The sequence below is a fragment of the Oryctolagus cuniculus genome, chromosome 18 (assembly GCF_051225735.1).
Source record: "Oryctolagus cuniculus isolate XC-2025 breed Fujian yellow rabbit chromosome 18, ASM5122573v1, whole genome shotgun sequence".
Taxonomy (NCBI): domain Eukaryota; kingdom Metazoa; phylum Chordata; class Mammalia; order Lagomorpha; family Leporidae; genus Oryctolagus; species Oryctolagus cuniculus.
In genome coordinates this window covers 12,343,841-12,360,477 of record NC_142884.1, presented here as the reverse complement: position 1 = coordinate 12,360,477, position 16,637 = coordinate 12,343,841, and the positions used below count along the sequence as shown (strand labels likewise).

Below are 16,637 nucleotides of genomic sequence, written 5' to 3'. Positions count from 1 at the left end.
GGAGGGCACAGCAGCTGAGGGCTGGCTTGAGGGCAACAGCTGGCAGATGGGGCAGGGTTCTTTGAACAGGTGCCCAGTGAGCACCGGCCGTTGCTTCCCATTGCATTTCCACACTGAGGAGCTCTGCACAGAGCAAAGGGAAAACCGTTTTTTTTTTTTTTTTTTTTTTTTTTTTTTACCAGCTGTTAGCCGAATGCTGGGGCGGGCGTTTGGTCAAGCAGTTAAGGTGCAGTTTGGGATGCTCAGATCCCATATCAGAGGGCCTGGGTTTGAGTCCCGCCTCTCAATTCTAGCTTCCTGCTGCCGTGCACCCTGGGAGCCAGCAGGTTGTGGTTAAAGTACTAGGGCTCCTGCCACTGGCTGCAGCCTGGCTCGGCCCATCTGTCGGGGGCACCTGGGGAGTGAAGCTCAGATGGAAAGTGTCTCCTTCACCCCGGAACGGTGGCTTTCCGGAAAATAAGCAAGTCTTTAAAAAAAATACAGCTGGACCTGTCACTGTGCCTGGATCACCTGGTTTGTGTGCGCCCAAACCCCTGAGACCCACGCGCTCCTGGATCCCTGCAGATCTGGCTGGATTGTAGAATTTGACCCCCTCTCACACCTTATAGCCCAGATGACTTTCTGCCCCCCCCCCCCCCCCAGCCTCATCCGCTACAGGCTTGATCCCCCTGAGTCTTAGCATTAACAGAATCAGGACGGAACTTAATCCAATGACAGTGTCTGAAGGTGGGGCCCGAGCAGTGTTGAGATTGCCCTGGGGTGCTGGGTGGAGCCTTCAGGACGGAATCCTGATGGCTCACTGAGCAGAGACCACACGGGTACAGGTGAGGACGCCAGGACGCACTGCCGGCTCTCTGCTCCTTGGCTCCCCACAGGCTCCTCCCTCTGCACCTGCTGCCCCGCCCACCGCCTGCATCGGAGCCTGACTCTTGGCTGGTGACCCTTTCCTACCATGAGCTGAAAGAAGCCGCCATTCCTAAGTAGTCTCTCTCTCTCTCTCTCTCTCTCTCTCTCTCTCTCTCTCTCTCATTCTCTCTCTCGGGTGTCTGAGGTGTAGCAACAAAACGCGAGTGGTCCCGTGTCTAGCTCTGATGCCAAGAGGCAGGGGTGGTTGTCTCAGTCGCTGCTGCTGTCCCCAGCACTGCCCGATTCAGGGCCTCAGCCGCCCGAGAGCGCAGAGCCGGTGACTGCTGGACAGAGCAGAAAATGAGTGAGCAAGCTAGAGACTGGGACTCCGTGCTAAGAAGGGCTGGGAGCCAAGGAAGGTTGGTTAGTGAGAGAGGGCCACAGGCACGTCTGACCTCTGGGAAACACGCCAGCTGGGGCTGGCGCTGTGGGGCAGGGGATGAAGCCACTGCCTGTGACATTGGTGTCCCATGAGAGTGTCAGGTGTGGCTGCTCCACTTCCCATCCAGCTCCTTGCTAATGCCCCTGGGAAGGCAGCAGAAGATGACCCAAGTGCTTGGGCCCTGCCACCCACTTGGGAGATCCAGCCTCCCTAACCTATATCTATATTCTTTTTTTTTATTATTTTTTTGACAGGCAGAGTGGAGAGAGAGAGAGAGAGAGAGAGAGAGAGAGAGAAAGGTCTTCCTTTGCCGTTGGTTCACCCTCCAATGGCCGCCGCGGCCGGCGCACCGCGCTGATCCGAAGCCAGGAGCCAGGTGCTTCTCCTGGTCTCCCATGGGGTGCAGGACCCAAGTACTTGGGCCATCCTCCACTGCACTCCCTGGCCACAGCAGAGAGCTGGCCTGGAAGAGGGGCAACCGGGACAGAATCCGGCACCCCAACCGGGACTAGAACCTGGTGTGCCGGCGCCGCAAGGTGGAGGATTAGCCTAGTGAGCCGCAGCGCAGGCCCCTAACCTATATTCTTAAAAGTTACTAGGGGGCCAGGGGCCGGCCCTGTGGCGTGGCGGGTAAAGCCACCACTTGCAGTGCCAGCATCCCATATGGGTGCTGGTTTGAGTCCCAGCTGCTCTACTTTTGATCCAGCTCTCTGCTGTGGCCTGGGAAAGCAGTGGAAGATTTGCCCAAGTCCTTGGGTCCCTGCACCCATGTGGCAGACCTGGAAAAAGCTCCTGGCTCCTGGCTTCGGATCAGCCCATGTCCAGCTGTTGCGACTGAATGGGGAGTGGACCAGCAGATGGAAGACCTCTCTCTCTCTCTGCCTCTCCTTCTCTCTCTCTGTGTAAACCTGACTTTCAAATAAATAAATAAATAAATCTTTAAAAAAAAAAGTTTCTAGGGGCCGGTGCTGTGGTGTAGTGGGTGAGGCCATCGCCTGCAGTGCCGGCATCCCATATGGGCGCCGGTTTGAGTCCCCCCTGCTCCACTTCTGATCCAGCTCTCTGCTGTGACCTGGGAAGGCAGTAGAAGATGGCCCAAGTCCTTGGGCCCCTGCACCCATGTGGGAGACCCGGAAGAAGCTCCTGGCTCCTGGTTTCGGATCAGCGCAGCTCCGGCCATTGCGGCCATCTGGGGAGTGGGCTGGTGGATGGAGGACCTCTTTCTTTCTCTGCCTCTGCCTCTCTGTAACTCTTTCAAATAAATAAATGAATCTTTTTTGTAAAAGTTACTGTTGCCTGGCACACAGTCCTGTGTTAATTTCCTGCGCATACAGACGATGGAGTCTGCTTTCTGAACTGGGTGCAGCAGGAGAGAGGCAAGAATGAGTGACAGCGGAACAGGCCAATTACAGCAGTGACCATTCCTGTCTCTGAAGTCCTGTTTCCAGCACGCTGGGGAGTTCAGCTGGTGACACGGTGACACGTCCCCTCTTGTCCCGAGGCTCTCCGCTGTGTGGTTCAGCTGGGCTGTTCCATGCTGAGTTCTCTGAGCTGCCACCACGCGTGTTTCTTTTTTCTCTTTATTTGAGAAGCAAAGAAAACTCCCGTCCACCTTTTCATAGCCTAAATGCCGTCAATGACCGGGACTTGGCCGGCCAGGCAGAAGCCAGGAGCCTGTACCTCCATCCGGGTCTCCCATGTGGGTGGCAGGGGTCCAGGCACTGGGGCCACCCTCTTCTGCCTTCTAGCATCTGAGGTGCTGGAAGCTAGGTGGGAGCTAGAGGAGCTGGGCCTTGAACTAGCACTGCCATGTGAGATGCAGGCGTGATGGATGGTGGATGAAAACCCCCAGTGTCACTCTTAAAGCATTTGGTCCCCGGCAGAATGTTTCAAGTCTGTCCCATTAAAAAAAAAAAAAAAAAAAGAAAGAAAGAAAGGATTTGTTTATGTATTTGAAAGAGTTACAGAGACACAGAGCGTTCCATCTACTGGTTCATTCCCCAGATGGCTGCAATAGCCGGGGCTGGGCCAGGAGCCACGAGATTCTTCCAGGTCTCCCAGGTGGGTAGCAGAGCCCCACACATTTGTACCGGCATCCACAGCTTTGCGCAGGCGCATTAGCAAGGAGCTGGATTGGAAGTGGAGCAGCCGGGACTGGAACCGGCGCCCACGTGGGATTGCAGGCTTTATATGCGGCACCGCGACACCCGCCCCAAGCCTGGCCCTTCTCTTTACTGGCTCGGGAAGCAGAGCTGCGTTAGAGCCAGTGCCAGGTCGCCCCTGACCCCGGCACTTGGTGCTGCCCGGATTCCTGGCCACCAGATTCTCTTGGTCATTACGTCCACCTGCGGGGTTTCCCTGGGCCTCATGTGGTCGCGCCGGCTCCAGACGCTGTGCTGGCTTGGCCAGGGGTCCTCCGGGGTGACGGTTCCAGTCCCGGCTTGCCGGCCACTGGCTCAGCTGGAGGTCTGCCCCTGGGCTCAGGGGCTTTCCCTGCCTTTGAACTCGGTTGCCCTCGGTGTGGGGACAGCAGGGCCTGGTTGAGGCCTGGTTTGCCCTCACTCAGAGAGGAGAGCCGTTTGGGGTCCCAGCGAAGTGTGCGGAGGGTCTTTCTTTCCACTTCCTGTCTTGGCCAGGCCCCCAACCTTGACCCCGGAGGCCAGGAGACTGGAGTGGCTGGCGCTGCTGCTCCCCCGTGTCCCCTCCCAGTCCCTGTGTGGCCTTCGAATCTCACAGCTGCTTCTTTCCCCATCTCACCAGTGCCTGCTTTTCCCTCCACTGGCTAGAGAGCCACGTGCGGGGTGACATCTCCACAGCATCTACACTCCCTTGGCGGTGACGTCTTCCACAACTCAGCACAAGGTAGCCAGGGACACGGTCTGGTGCTCTTGTTCAGATTTAAAAAAAAATATTTATTTATGGGGCCGGTGCTGTGGCATAGTGGGTTAAAGCCCCGACTTGCAGCGCTGGCATCCCATATGGGTGCCAGTTTGAGTCCTGGCTGCTCTACTTCCAATCCAGCTCTCTGCTGTGGCCTGGGAAAGCAGCAGAAGACGGCCCAAGTGTTTGGGCCCCCGCACCCACGTGGGAGACCTGGAGGAAGCTCCTGGCTCCTGGCTTCGGATCAGCTCAGCTCTGGCCATTGCGGTCATTTGGGGAGTGAACCAGCGGATGGAGGACTTCTCTCTCTCTCTTTCTGGCTCTACCTCTCTCTGTAACTCTGCCTTTCAAGTAAATAAAATAAATATTAAAAATATTTATTTATTTTAATGGCAGAGATACAGAGAGAGAAGGAGAGAGAGAGAGAGAGAGAGAGAGAGAGAGAGGTCTTCCATCTGCTGGTCACTCCCTAAGTGGCCACAAGGGCTGGGGCTGGGCCAGGCCAAAGCCAAGAGCCAGGAACTCCATCCGGGTCTCCCACGTGGGTGCAGGGGCCCAAGCCCTTAGGCCATCTTCTGCTGCTTTCCCAGGCCATTAGCAAGGAGCCGATGGGAAGTGGAGCAGCCGGGACTCGGGATGGGATGCCAGCATCTGAGGCTGCGGCTTTACCCACTCCACCCCAGCGCCGGCTCCAGCAGTCCCCGCCTATCAGTGTGGCCGCCCTGAGCATTAGATTTCTACATGGACATTGGAGGCAACACAAGCATTCAAACCATAGCAGACATCCCAGATGGGTGTGGGGACCTCAGGGGAGCCAGACTGCCTTGTCACAAGCCCCTGCCTGTCCAGCGAGACGCTGTCTCCCCGGGGTCTCTGGTCTCTGTCCAGTCTCCTTGGGCCCTGAGCTTGTCCAAGAATTTATTTGCCGATGAAATCTATGGCCACCTTCCTGGAGATGCACCCTCCCCCGATCATGCACAGTTTTGTAGGTAGATCCCGGGAGCCCGACTGTAGGCCATCTCCAAAGCGTAGGCACCGTTGACACATGTCCTCTCTCTTTCAGCTTTTTTTTTTTTTTCAGGCAGAATGGACAGTGAGAGAGAGAGAGAGAGACAGAGAGAAAGGTCTTTACTGTTGATTCACCCTCCAATGGCCGCTGTGGCCGGTGCACCACACTGATCCGAAGGCAGGAGCCAGGTGCTTCTCCTGGTCTCCCATGGGATGCAGGGCCCAAGCACCTGGGCCATCCTCCACTGCACTCCCTGGCCACAGCAGAGAGCTGGCCTGGAAGAGAGGCAACTGGGACAGAATCCGGCGCCCTGACCGGGACTAGAACCCGGTGTGCCGGCGCCGCTAGGCGGAGGATTAGCCTAGTGAGCCGCGGCGCCAGCCTCTTTCAGCTTTTTTAAAAAAATTTATTTGACAGGTAGAGTTGTGGGCAGTGAGAGAGAGACAGAGAGAAAGGTCCTCCTCTGCTGGTTCACTCCCCCAAATGGCCACCATGGCCGGCTGGCGCTGCACCAATATGAAGCCAGGAGCCAGGTGCTTCTTCCTGGTCTCCCATGCAGGTGCAGGGGCCCAAGCACTTGGGCCATCTTCCACCGCCTTCCCAGGCCACAGCAAAGAGCTGGACCGGAAGAGGAGCAACTGGGACTAGAACCCGGTGCCCATATGGGATGCTGGCGCCACAGGAGGAGGATTAACCAAGTGAGCCACGGCGCCGGCCCCTCTTTCAGCTTTTGAGTCAGAAAATGTTCATATCTACAGAAAGATGGCAACACAGTACAATGAAACCCCATATAACACAAAGGAACTGACTTTGAAAAGTTTTTAAATTAATTTTCATTTTATTTGAGCAGGAGAGAGAGAGAGAGAGAGAGAGAGAGAAAGAGAGAGTTTTCCATCCCTGTTTCACTCCTCAGATGCCTGCAACAGCCAGGGCTGGGCGAAGCCAAAAGTAGGAGGCTGGAAGTCCATCTGTGTCTCCGTGGTGGAGAGCGATTCAAGTACTGGAGCCGTCCCCTGCTGCCTCCCAGGGTGCCTTCACGGGGAGCTGGGTCAGAAGCAGAGGAGCTGGGACTTGAACCAGGCACGCTGACATGAAATGCGGGCATTCCAAGTGGCAATGTAACTGTTGTGCCAAATGCCTCCCCCCACTATTGCCTTTTTTTTTTTTTTAAGATTTTATTTATGCACTTGACAGGCAAAGTTGCAGAGGGAGAGACAGACAGAAAGGTCTTCCATCCACTGGTTCACACTCCAAATGGCCGCAGTGGCCGGAGCTGAGCCCATCTGAAGCCAGGAGCCAGGAGCTTCCTCGTGGTCTCCCACGCGGGTGCAGGGGCCTAAGCATTTGGGCCACCTTCCACTGCTTTCCCAGGCCCGTGGCAAAGGCAGGGTGGAAAACCTCGGCGCCCCTAAAGTGACTGAGTCTAAGGGATCGAGGACCCCCTGAACCCCATCTTGGGTCTTCCCAGGGGTTTTAAGCTCAGTTACCCCAGCTCTGCCAGGACTTGGTGGGCCAAGGCGAGACGGCAGGAGCTCGGTTGTGGGGGCAGTGTCTGGGCCGGGGTCCCACAGCTGGGCGTGAGGGAGGACGGTCCAGTCCCGGCCTGTGTCTTCCTGTGTGCACGGTGTGTTTGCTACTCACTGCCTGGTGTCTACCCCCCCCCCCCCGTCCGCGGGAGTGTTTGGGTCATAATGAGCCCAGAGCATAAGCTTGGAGAGGCGCGCGCATGGCTTGCACCGCCTGCTGCTGTCTCACTCGCTGTTGGTCCACGCTGAGCGCTGGGAGCAGCCAGCTGGACACTTTCTGGATCTTCTAGATCACCCCTCGGCTCGCACCCCGGGCCAGATCCCCGAGCCACGCCCTCTGCCCAGATCTCCAATCCCAGAGCTGAAGAGCGCGCTAGCGACCGCCCACTCTGCCAGGCACGCGGTCCGTGACCACGCCCACACCCACGACCACGCCCCTCCCAGGCGTCCAATCCCCAAGCGTAAGGACGCGAAGCCACGCCTCCCTGTCAGTCCCAGGTCTGGCCCCGCCCAATCCGTCCGCGGAGGCTGCGCGGGCCGCTCCTGCCCCGCTGACTCCCAGCTCTGGCTCCCCGCCCTGCCCGGCCCCTCAGGGCCCCGGGTCTCCAGCAGCCACTAGACTTTGGAGGGCTGGCGAGATACTCCAGCCTCCGAGCGGCATTGAGGCTCCGGGCCTGGAGCCAGGCGGGCGGAAGCTGTGAGGACCATGTGACCCAGGGACCTTGGCCGGCCCCGTCCCTCTTTCCTGAAGCGGGCCCAGAGGTCACGTGACCCAGGGAGCCGCGAGTCGGGCTAAGTGGGGATCCCCCTCAGCCAAGGCCGCTGCCTGCGACCTTCGTCCTCGATTCTACCCAGGCTAGGGTGCAGGTCCGAGAGGAAAGCGTTAGGGTGTGTGTGCGCGCGTGTTTATGTGTGTGTATATGTGTACGTGTGTATGCATGTGTGTGCACGTGTACATATGTGTGCCTACATGCATGTATGCGTGAGCATATGTGCGCGTGTATATATGTGTAAGTGTGGGTGTATGTGTGCATGTATATATGTGTATAAGTGTGTATGTGTGCATGTATATAGTTGTGTATGTGTGTATATATGTGCATGCATGTAGGTATACATATATGTTCGCACATGGATGTACATATGAGCATATGTGTGCATGTATGTGCATGTGTATATATGTGCCTAATTGTGTGTATATGTGTATAGGTGTGTATATGTGTGTATGTGTGTATATATGTATAGCTGTGTATACAGCTGTGTATATATGTGCATGTATGTAGGTGCACATATGTGTTCACATGTGTATATATGCGTGAGCATATGTGTGTGTATGTGCATGTGTGTATAGATGTGTATGGTATGATATAGCGGTGTATATGTGTATATATGCATGCATGTATGTATATGCATATATGTGTATAGATGTATATAGCTGTGTATATATGTGCACGTATGTAGGTGTACATATGTGTTCATACATGTATGTATGTGAGCATATGTATGCGTGTAATGTGCATGTATATATGTGTGTGTATGTGTGTGTGCGTGTTGAGGGGTAGGTCAGAACTGGGCAGGCTCCCTCTGTGTCTACAAAGCAAAAAAGAGAGGAGGAAAAGAAAGAGGATGACACTTTGGCTTTTAGAATGGACAAGAGATGGACTCGGGTCTCACAGCCAGGGAGGCATTCAGGCCCCCCCCTCCCCCCGGGGGGAAGCAGGCGGGAGATGGGCTCCTGGGGGGGGCGGGGCTCAGGGGCTCCATCACTCCCTGGATTTCTGTTTTGCGGTTTCTTTTTCTCTCCCTGGGTCTCTGCTCCCAGGCCCTCTGGGTGTCTGCACCTCTCTCTGGTTTTCTGTGCTTTTCCGGCTGGTCTGGTCTGGTCTGCGCCCCCCTCTTTTAGTCTCTGTCCCCCTGCTGGCTCGCTCTCTCTCTCTCTCTCTCCCCCTCACCCCTCTCTCTCGCTCTCTGTCTCCCTTCTCCAGGTCTCTGTCCCTCCCTGAGCCCCTCCCCCGTTCCCGCGGTCTCTGCCCTTTCTCTGCCATCTCTCTGGATCTGGGCCCCAGGGTGACGGCAGTCAGCCTGACCACTCCCCATCCATCCCAGCCCCTCTCGCCCTTCCCAGAGCGCGTCCTGGAAGGGCCAGGTGAGGGGTGTGCGCAGGGGAAAGCCGGCTGCAGTTGTCCCCTGCTGTGGCTCCCGCGGGAACTTCCTGCTCAGGGTTTATTTCTGCAGCTGATGTGACCTTGCCTGATCCTGACGGGACCCTGACACTGAGGTTCTGGAACCTTCAGCAGCACATCGTCTCCAGCCTCTGCTGCCTCTGCGACCTTAACCCATGCCCCGCCCAAAGAGGGCTCGACCCCAACCCTAGTCTTTTTATTTTTAAAAGATTTATTTATTTGAGAGAGAGATCTTCCATTTGCTGATTCACTCCCCAAATGGCTGCAACAGCTAGGGCTGGACCAGGGTGAAGCCAGGAGCCAGGAACTCCGTCCGAGTCTCCCACATGGGCACAGGGGCCCAAGCACTCGGGCCGTCCTCTGCTGCCTTCCCAGGCGCAGAGCGCACACTCCGATGTGGGATGCCGGCCTCCCGAGCGGCAGCTTCTCCCAGTGCACCACAACGCCAGCCCCCCACCCTTCACTTCACTTCCCCGTCCTTCTCTTCACTCTTGTTGGGCCCTGAGCAGTGTTCCCCCACCCTATCTCTGTCATAGTCTAACTCCAATGTTGTTCTTAACCGCAGCTCTGTCCCCAGCCCTAAACTGACGGCTTGTTCTCCGCCATGATTGCTGTTGGCCTGATTCTGTCTCTGACGGTCATTCCAGTCGGGCCCCAGGCCCAGTCCTTCAGCCTGGCCCTGACCAGCTACAGTCCAGTCAGTTCCAGGCTGAACTTGGCACTGGCCTTAGCCATGGTTCTGCCTTCACTTTGATTCCAGCCATAATTTGATCTGTAACTCTCTACCTGATCTTGGCCCTGATCCCATACTAAACCTTACCGTTAACCAGGGCACAACACAAACACCAAGCCTGGTTGTCATCTTTGCCTAAATCAGCTCTATTTTAAATCTCAAACCAATCCTAATTACTAATTACCCATACTAATTACCAAACTATTACTCATTACTGTTGAGTTTTAATTTTAATCTTAGCCTGATTCTTTTTTGAAAGCTTTACTTATTTGATAGGGAGGGAGGGAGGGAAGGAGAGAGATCTCTCCCACCTGCTGGTTCACTCGCCAAATGCCCACAACAGCCAGGGCTGGGCCAGGCTGAAGCCAGGAGCCAGGGACTCCATCCGGGTCTCCCAGGTGAGTGACAGGCACTCTCGCACTCAGGTCCTCATCCACTGCCTTCCCAGGAGCATTAGCAGGGAGCTGGATCAGAAGCGGAGCTGCCGGGACTCAGGGTGCATTCCCATATGGGATGCCGGCGTCACAAACTTCAGCTTAACCCGCTGTGCCACGACGGCGGCCCCCTTAGCCCGGTCCTTGCTCCCTAATCCTCACTGGGAGCACAGTCCGCCCTAGGCAGCCCGTGTGACTTGGGGTCATTTTGGACTCCTCACCTGCGGGTGGCCAGCAAAGGCTGCCAGTGCCACCTCCAAGCTCCTTAGCTCCTGGCCTCTTCCTCTTCACCCCCACCCACCCCCTGGGGCCCACCTGCTGCTGGGAATCTTCAGTCCCCTTCTCACCGGGCCCCGAAGTCCTGTCCCCCGTGGAGCGTCCACCACACAGTGGCCGGAGGGATCGTGTGAAGGCTGGAGTCAGCTCACGTCCCTCTGCCCTGGACCCTCTCCCGGCTCCCATCCCACGGGGAAACCTCAAGGTGCTACGTGGGCCCCTTGTGTTCCCTCTGGGACCTGACTTCTACCGCCCCCTTGTTCACTCTGCTCCAGCCACCCTTGCCTCCTCCTCAGCCCACACAGAGTCCAGGCACATCCGCCCTGGCCCTTTGCACTTGATGCTTCCTCTCCCTGGAAGGCTGGGTCTGCAGAGGCCCGGGTGCACAGGCAGGACCGACAGCTGCAATGCTCACAGCACCCCTGTCTCCTCTCTCAGCCTTGTTTTCCTTCCTGGCTTCTGCTGTTATCTAGTGGCCGTGCAATTCACTTATTTACTTTGTTCCTTGTTTACTGCCCCCACTGGAGTCTGGGCTCCCCAGGAGAGGCGAATCTGTGCTCTCTTGTTCCCTGGGGCCCGGCTCAATGTCTAGGACAGTGCCGGGCACATATGGAGGCACTGAGTGAATGTTGTTTGGACCACCGTGTACCTCCGGAGTGGGGGGCTGGTGCATATCCCCATGTTCTAAGATCAGAAAGGAAAGAACGGTGAGGAGAGGAGGGAAGACGAGGGGGCCGCAGCTTCCAGGAGAGAGGCTGAGTGGTCGCTTCTACCTAGAGGGCAGGCAGTCCTGCTCCACCTGGCACCCAAGCCATAGTGCCCGCCTGTGACCACTCCAGCTCCAGAACCAGGGCCACCCATGTCTTCCCCGCAACCTCCCATCTTGTCACTTAGGATCCCGAGTCTTCGGGTCTGCTGAGAATGGGTTGAGGGTCAAGAGGGATGGGGATGGAGGTGAGGCAGGGGGCTGTGGGGACTGGCACTGGCCATACCACTGGTGGCCCAGAAAGAGGAAGTAGAAGGAAAGACTGAAGTCAAACTGCACAGTGAAAAAGAGGCAGAAAGCCACCAAAAAACCCAGAGACAGACAAACAGACAGAGAGTGAGAAACGGGGACGGACAGGGACAGAGTAGGGGAACCCTCTCTCGGGACGCCAGAGGCCCGGGACTAAAAACTACATTTCCCAGAATGCCATGTGGCTCGCGCACACGCGGGAGGCGTTTCCTGACGCAAGCTTAGGTTCCACCAATCAGATGCCTCCGCGGGAAGCTTGAATCGCTACCCTGGGTGAGCGGGGACAGAGGCAGCCCTGGCAGCCGCTCCACTACTGCGGATCGCGGCTGGGCTGTGTGGCTGTGGAGCCCGGGCTGGCTCCCTCCTTGCGCATGGGGAGCAGTGGTTCCTGGGCGGCCCTTTCTGGGGTGGTTTGGGGACTCTCTGGAGGCGGACCGGGAGGGAAAGCAATGCAGACACAGGCAGAGACCGGGAAAGTGAGTAGGAGAGGCATGCGGAGACCCCTCTTCTCCGCAAGACAAGACCCCGCAGAGTTAACCGGGGATGCAGATTTATGGGGGAGGAGCAATGGGAGGAGGCAGGCCTGGTGAGAAAGCCAGCCAGAGAAATACAGAAGGTAAAATGAGGCAGAGGCCGGGAGGAGTGGCACCGAGACCTCGCTGGAATGTTGGAGCGGAGGTGGGGTAGAGACCCCCCCCTTTCTCCGGAAGTCAAAGGCCTTGGAGGCAGAATGGCCGGGGGGGTGGTGGTGAAGGGGTGGGAGGTGGAGAGGGCTTACGGAGACGTCTGTCACGTGCCAGTCAACACTGGTGGACATCGCTGCCTAGTGCCTTGTCCGCAAGCGTCATCAGCCCTGACTGACAAGGGGACAGTGCCCCCTGCCCCTGCTGTACTTCCCGTTGTCCCTCACGGCCCCTCTCTTGATGACTTGGGGAGGGGGCGGCCGATGATGCCACCCCTGTTGATGTCTGAGGCAGATTCCCTGGGGGATGGGATGGAGAGAAATGAGGAGGGTGGGGTCGCAGAGACTCAGGGACAGTGGGAGGCAGAGAGAGGGACAGAGAAGCTAGGGGTGTGGACAGGAGGAGACCTGGGAGGGGCACAGAGGGAGAGAGAATAGAGGGGGGACCTAGGCATAGGAAAGGGGAGACTGGGGCAGTGTTAGGATTCCAGATGGCAGACCCCGATGCCCCGGCTCTTCTGACCAGTTCTGGATTCGTTGTCCCCCCCCCCCCCCCCTATTTCTCTTTGCTCTTCCCCCACCTAGGGCTGCCAACTCAAGCAAAGGAGGCCCGGTTTCACTGGGATTTTACATCAGCCACTGCTCTTCTCATGTGAGTGTTGCATGGGGGCAAACATAATTTTTTTCCCCAAAGCACTTTTTTAACCTAAAATTCAAATTCCCCAGGACACACCGTCTCTAGAAGTGGCAAGTTTTCCCTCCATCATGTTCCTGTTGCTGCCTTGGCTGTTTCCTGTTCATGCTAGTCTCTCGCTCCCTCCCAGCCCATGTGCTGTTTCCTGTTCATGCTAGTCTCTCGCTCCCTCCCAGCCCATGTGCCCCTCCTCTGTGCTCCTGTTCTTAATGACACTTCTGAGCCCGCAGGACCCCTGTGAGGGTACCTCCTTGCCCCCTCCCACAACCCCAGCCTGGGCTCTGGGGTCATCTCTGTCCTCCAGGGCACGTCTGTCTTTTTTCTCTATCTCTTCTCATCCAGCTCCCCTACCCCTGCCTTTCTCCCACACCAGGCCCCACCCCCCAGGGGAGAAGGGGCGTGGCTTTGAGGCAGCTAAGGGATCCTCCAGTTACTCACCTTCGTCCTTTCCTTTCCATCCTGGGTCAGAGAGGTCACAAGAATTTCCCAAAATCGCACTGCAGGACAGAAATGAACCCCGCCCTTTCCTCCCAAGTCCCTTCCAAGCTCTCGGCTTCCTGGTGGAAAATTCCTCCACTCTTCCTGAAACTGGGAGGTGTTTCTGGACACAGTGGGAAACTCGAGGGTCACAGGCCAGGACCAGAGGAGCCTGTAGACTTAGGAGCACCTGCCGTGTCCTGAGAGCTGGAGTGTACGGCTCCAGGGCTGTGAACATGAGCACGGGGATGTGTCGTGGTCATCGCCGTGTTCCCAGCCCTCAGAACATAGTAGGTGCTCAATAAATGCCCATCGACTGGAGAAACGGGGGAAGAAATGGACTGTCTACAGGCTGTTGGGGATGCCCACCTCGGAGGCATCTGGGCCTGTCTCCCTTTACCCCTTTCCCTGCTGCCCCCCATTAGTTTCTGTCCTTAGACATCTGTGGTGGTTGTTTTTCAGTGTGTGGGGGTCTGTGGTGACCTCCCCGAGCACAGACATTTCCTCCGTCAGGGACTGATGGGGAGATTCGCACGTGGACTCCTGGAATATTCCAGAAGGTAAGTACAGCTTTGAAGGGTGTTTTCCAGGGGTGCAGTGTGAGATTCAGAGGGGGGATGTGAAGTGCCCTGGGTGTCTCAGAATCGGAGCTTCTGGCCCCGCCACACACACAGCCTCCACCATCAGTCTCTCATGTCTCCATCTCAGCTCGCTCTCCCCATCTCCACCTGCCCGCTGCCCACTCTGAACTGATGACTACTAGTGGCTGTTCTGGGTGTGTGACCCAAACAGGCAGGGCAGGTCGGGCAGGATGTGTCCCCTCCCCACCAGCTCACCAAAGAAACACAAAGGATTTCTCAAGAGGGGTCTGGAAACCCACCTGTTCAGGGAGAACAGCACAGAATGCTGCTTGGGGCAAACCGGGCCATGTGCGTCCCGGGCCTGCCCCTGGGTGTCCCGTTGCCAAGGTGCCACAGGATGTGTGCTCCGAGCTGAGCTGACAGAGGTAATTTGGGGCTGCTTTGTCCTGTTTTATCCCCAGCACCCAGAACTGTGCCTTACGCGTAGCAGGTGCCTCAAGAATCTTTTTTTTTTTATATATATAAAAGAAGTGGTGTATTGAATCCAAGCATCAACAATGTGGTGTAGAAATACATTTTTTTTAAAAAGGTCCCCATTTTGCAAATGGAGAGGTGGAGGCTCGAAGAGGCAGTTTCAGGGTGGCGGCAGCACTGGGGTGCCGACTGGATCTTACCTGTCTCAGACACGTTAACCCTGTGTGCCTTGCAGTGTGTGTGGGCACGGCGTCCAGATGCGTGCGTGGGGGCCTTTGCTGCTCCGTGTGTATGCGTGTGGTGTGCTGGTGGCCTGTGAGGCCCTGGAAGGTAACGCTGGGCAGGCCCCTGCTTCCTCAGCCACCTTGGGACCCTCCCTGCCCCGCCCCTGCCGCCCCCATCCGGGACCCTCCTCAGGGGTCCCCCCTCCTCCCCTACGTGCCCATTACCCTGGGGTGGGGGAGGGGGGAAAGAATTCAGGATGAGGGTGGAGGGGCAGGGAGGAGGGAGCGGGCAGGGGATGGGTTAAGGAGGAGTGTGTGATGTCAAGCAAAAAAGACAACATTAGACACAGATGCTGAGATGGCGTTTATCGCGGCAAAAAAAGGTGAAGTCGCCGAGGGGGGGGTGTGGTGGGGCCGGGGTGGGGGCCATGGAAGCTAATACATGGTGCACTAGGTCACACGACGGACACTGGGGTGGTGGTGGGGGGTGGGCGTGGCCCGGGCATGGTGATGGCGGGGGTGGGGGGAGAGGGAGGAGAGGGCGGTGCGCCCCAGCCAGGAGCTTCCGGAGGTGGTGGGGGGTGGGGGTGGGGGCAGGGGTGGGGGTGGGCGGCGTCGCTGGGCGCAGAGGATGGAGGGTTCAGTTAGAGGGGTTGAATGGAGGCACTGGAGGCATGGCCGCATTCCCAGGGACGGGATGCAGGAGGGCGGGCGGCAGGCAGGGGGCGAACCTGGGAGGGGGGGTCGCAGAGGTCCTAGCGGGGCGCGGGGAGGGGGGTGCAGGTTCCAAACGACCGCGTGAGCCAAGGGGGAGGCTTCGGGTCCCACGAAGGGCGGAGCAGTCGGTGCTGCCGCCCGCCCCCGGCTCCCCTCCTGCCCGGTCTCTGACCCAGTGGGAAGAGGGGTTTTAACCCCTCCGCCTCCGCCCTCGGGACCGGGAGGATGGACCCATTTGGGGAGAACGGCCTGCCACGCCTCTCCCGCCCTGGGGCCGGCTGAGGGACTGGGAAGTGGGCCATGCCTCCAGCGGCCTGAGATGCCAACACAAAGGAAAAAAAAAATGACTCCCCACGACCCCTGGCTCAAACCCAGTACAAAAGTGACTATTTACAATGAAGGCGTGGGGAGCGTGTGGGGCACGGGGCAAGGGTGGGGCCAGAGTGGGCGCTCCACGTGCGGGAGGCCACGCCCCTGGGCCCACCTTTTAAAGGGACAGCCAAACAGCATAGCTATTTATAGAGGATCTCTATTCCCTCCCACCCCGGGGTAGGTGGCACCCCAGGGGTGAGGGATGGGGGTGGGGCATGGCATGGGGTGCGGGTGGGGAGGCATGGGCGGTGGGAGATGGAGGAAAGGTAGCAACTGCCCCTAGCCTCCCCCCTCCCCCACGCCGGACACACAGTTTTCCGTGGGATGAACACAGAAAGGGTTAATCAAAAAGAGTTCGATGAGCGAGTCTGACGGTCGAGTGGGGCGGGCTGGAGCAATGAGGCCGCAGGTTCCGGTGGTGGCCGGTGGTGATGGAGTCACTTAGAAGATGAGAGGTTGGTGGTTTTAAGGGGTGAGGTGGGGGGAGGGAAAGGGGGTGGGGGAGGGGGGTTAAGCGGTCCCCCCAATTATCTCTGGGAGACAAGAGTGTCCAGGACTAGCTGAGAAGGGGGTCAGAAACCAGCAGCCTTGAGCAGCACCATCTCCGACGGAGATGCCCCGGCTCCATCCCAACGACCCTGCCCCCCACCCCCACCACGAGGCAGACCACACACTGACACGGCCGCCCGCCCAGTGCGGTGGAGACCGCGGGGCCGGGTGTAGCAAGAGCAGACCGACGTCCCTGGCCCGCCGCACCGGCCGCACCCGTACTTGGGTATGGCGATCCGGTTCTCTCCGTGGCGGCCTCCAGCTCAGCCTGGCGCAAGGGCCGCGGCGGTTCCAGACTAAGCCGGGCACGTGGCATCGTCGCACAGCCAAAGGCCAGCCTGGCTGTGGCGACAGGCGTGCACGCAGCCAGCAGCCTGGACGCGGCACTTTTGCTAAGGCTCAGTCTAGCACAGCGGGCACTGGGGAACACCTCTCCATCTCCAGACGGTTGGAGACCCGATCGGAAACAAAGCGGGGAGGGAGGGGTGGGGTGGCGGAGTAGGCAGAGAAACACACAGGTGCTGTT

At 57.9% G+C, this 16,637-nt stretch overlaps 1 long non-coding RNA gene across 13 annotated transcripts in view; it reads left to right on the top strand.

Moving 5' to 3' along the window:
• Positions 1 to 11,579: 11,579 nt before the first annotated feature.
• LOC108176127 (uncharacterized) overlaps positions 11,580 to 16,637 on the top strand; it is a 10,443-nt gene continuing 5,385 nt past the window's right edge. For 2 of the 13 annotated variants that reach the window (XR_016224952.1, XR_016224957.1), the window contains exon 1: positions 15,069 to 16,017. This is a non-coding gene — a long non-coding RNA (uncharacterized LOC108176127). The other 11 variants (XR_016224960.1, XR_016224959.1, XR_016224962.1 and 8 more) reach the window with 11 other exon arrangements.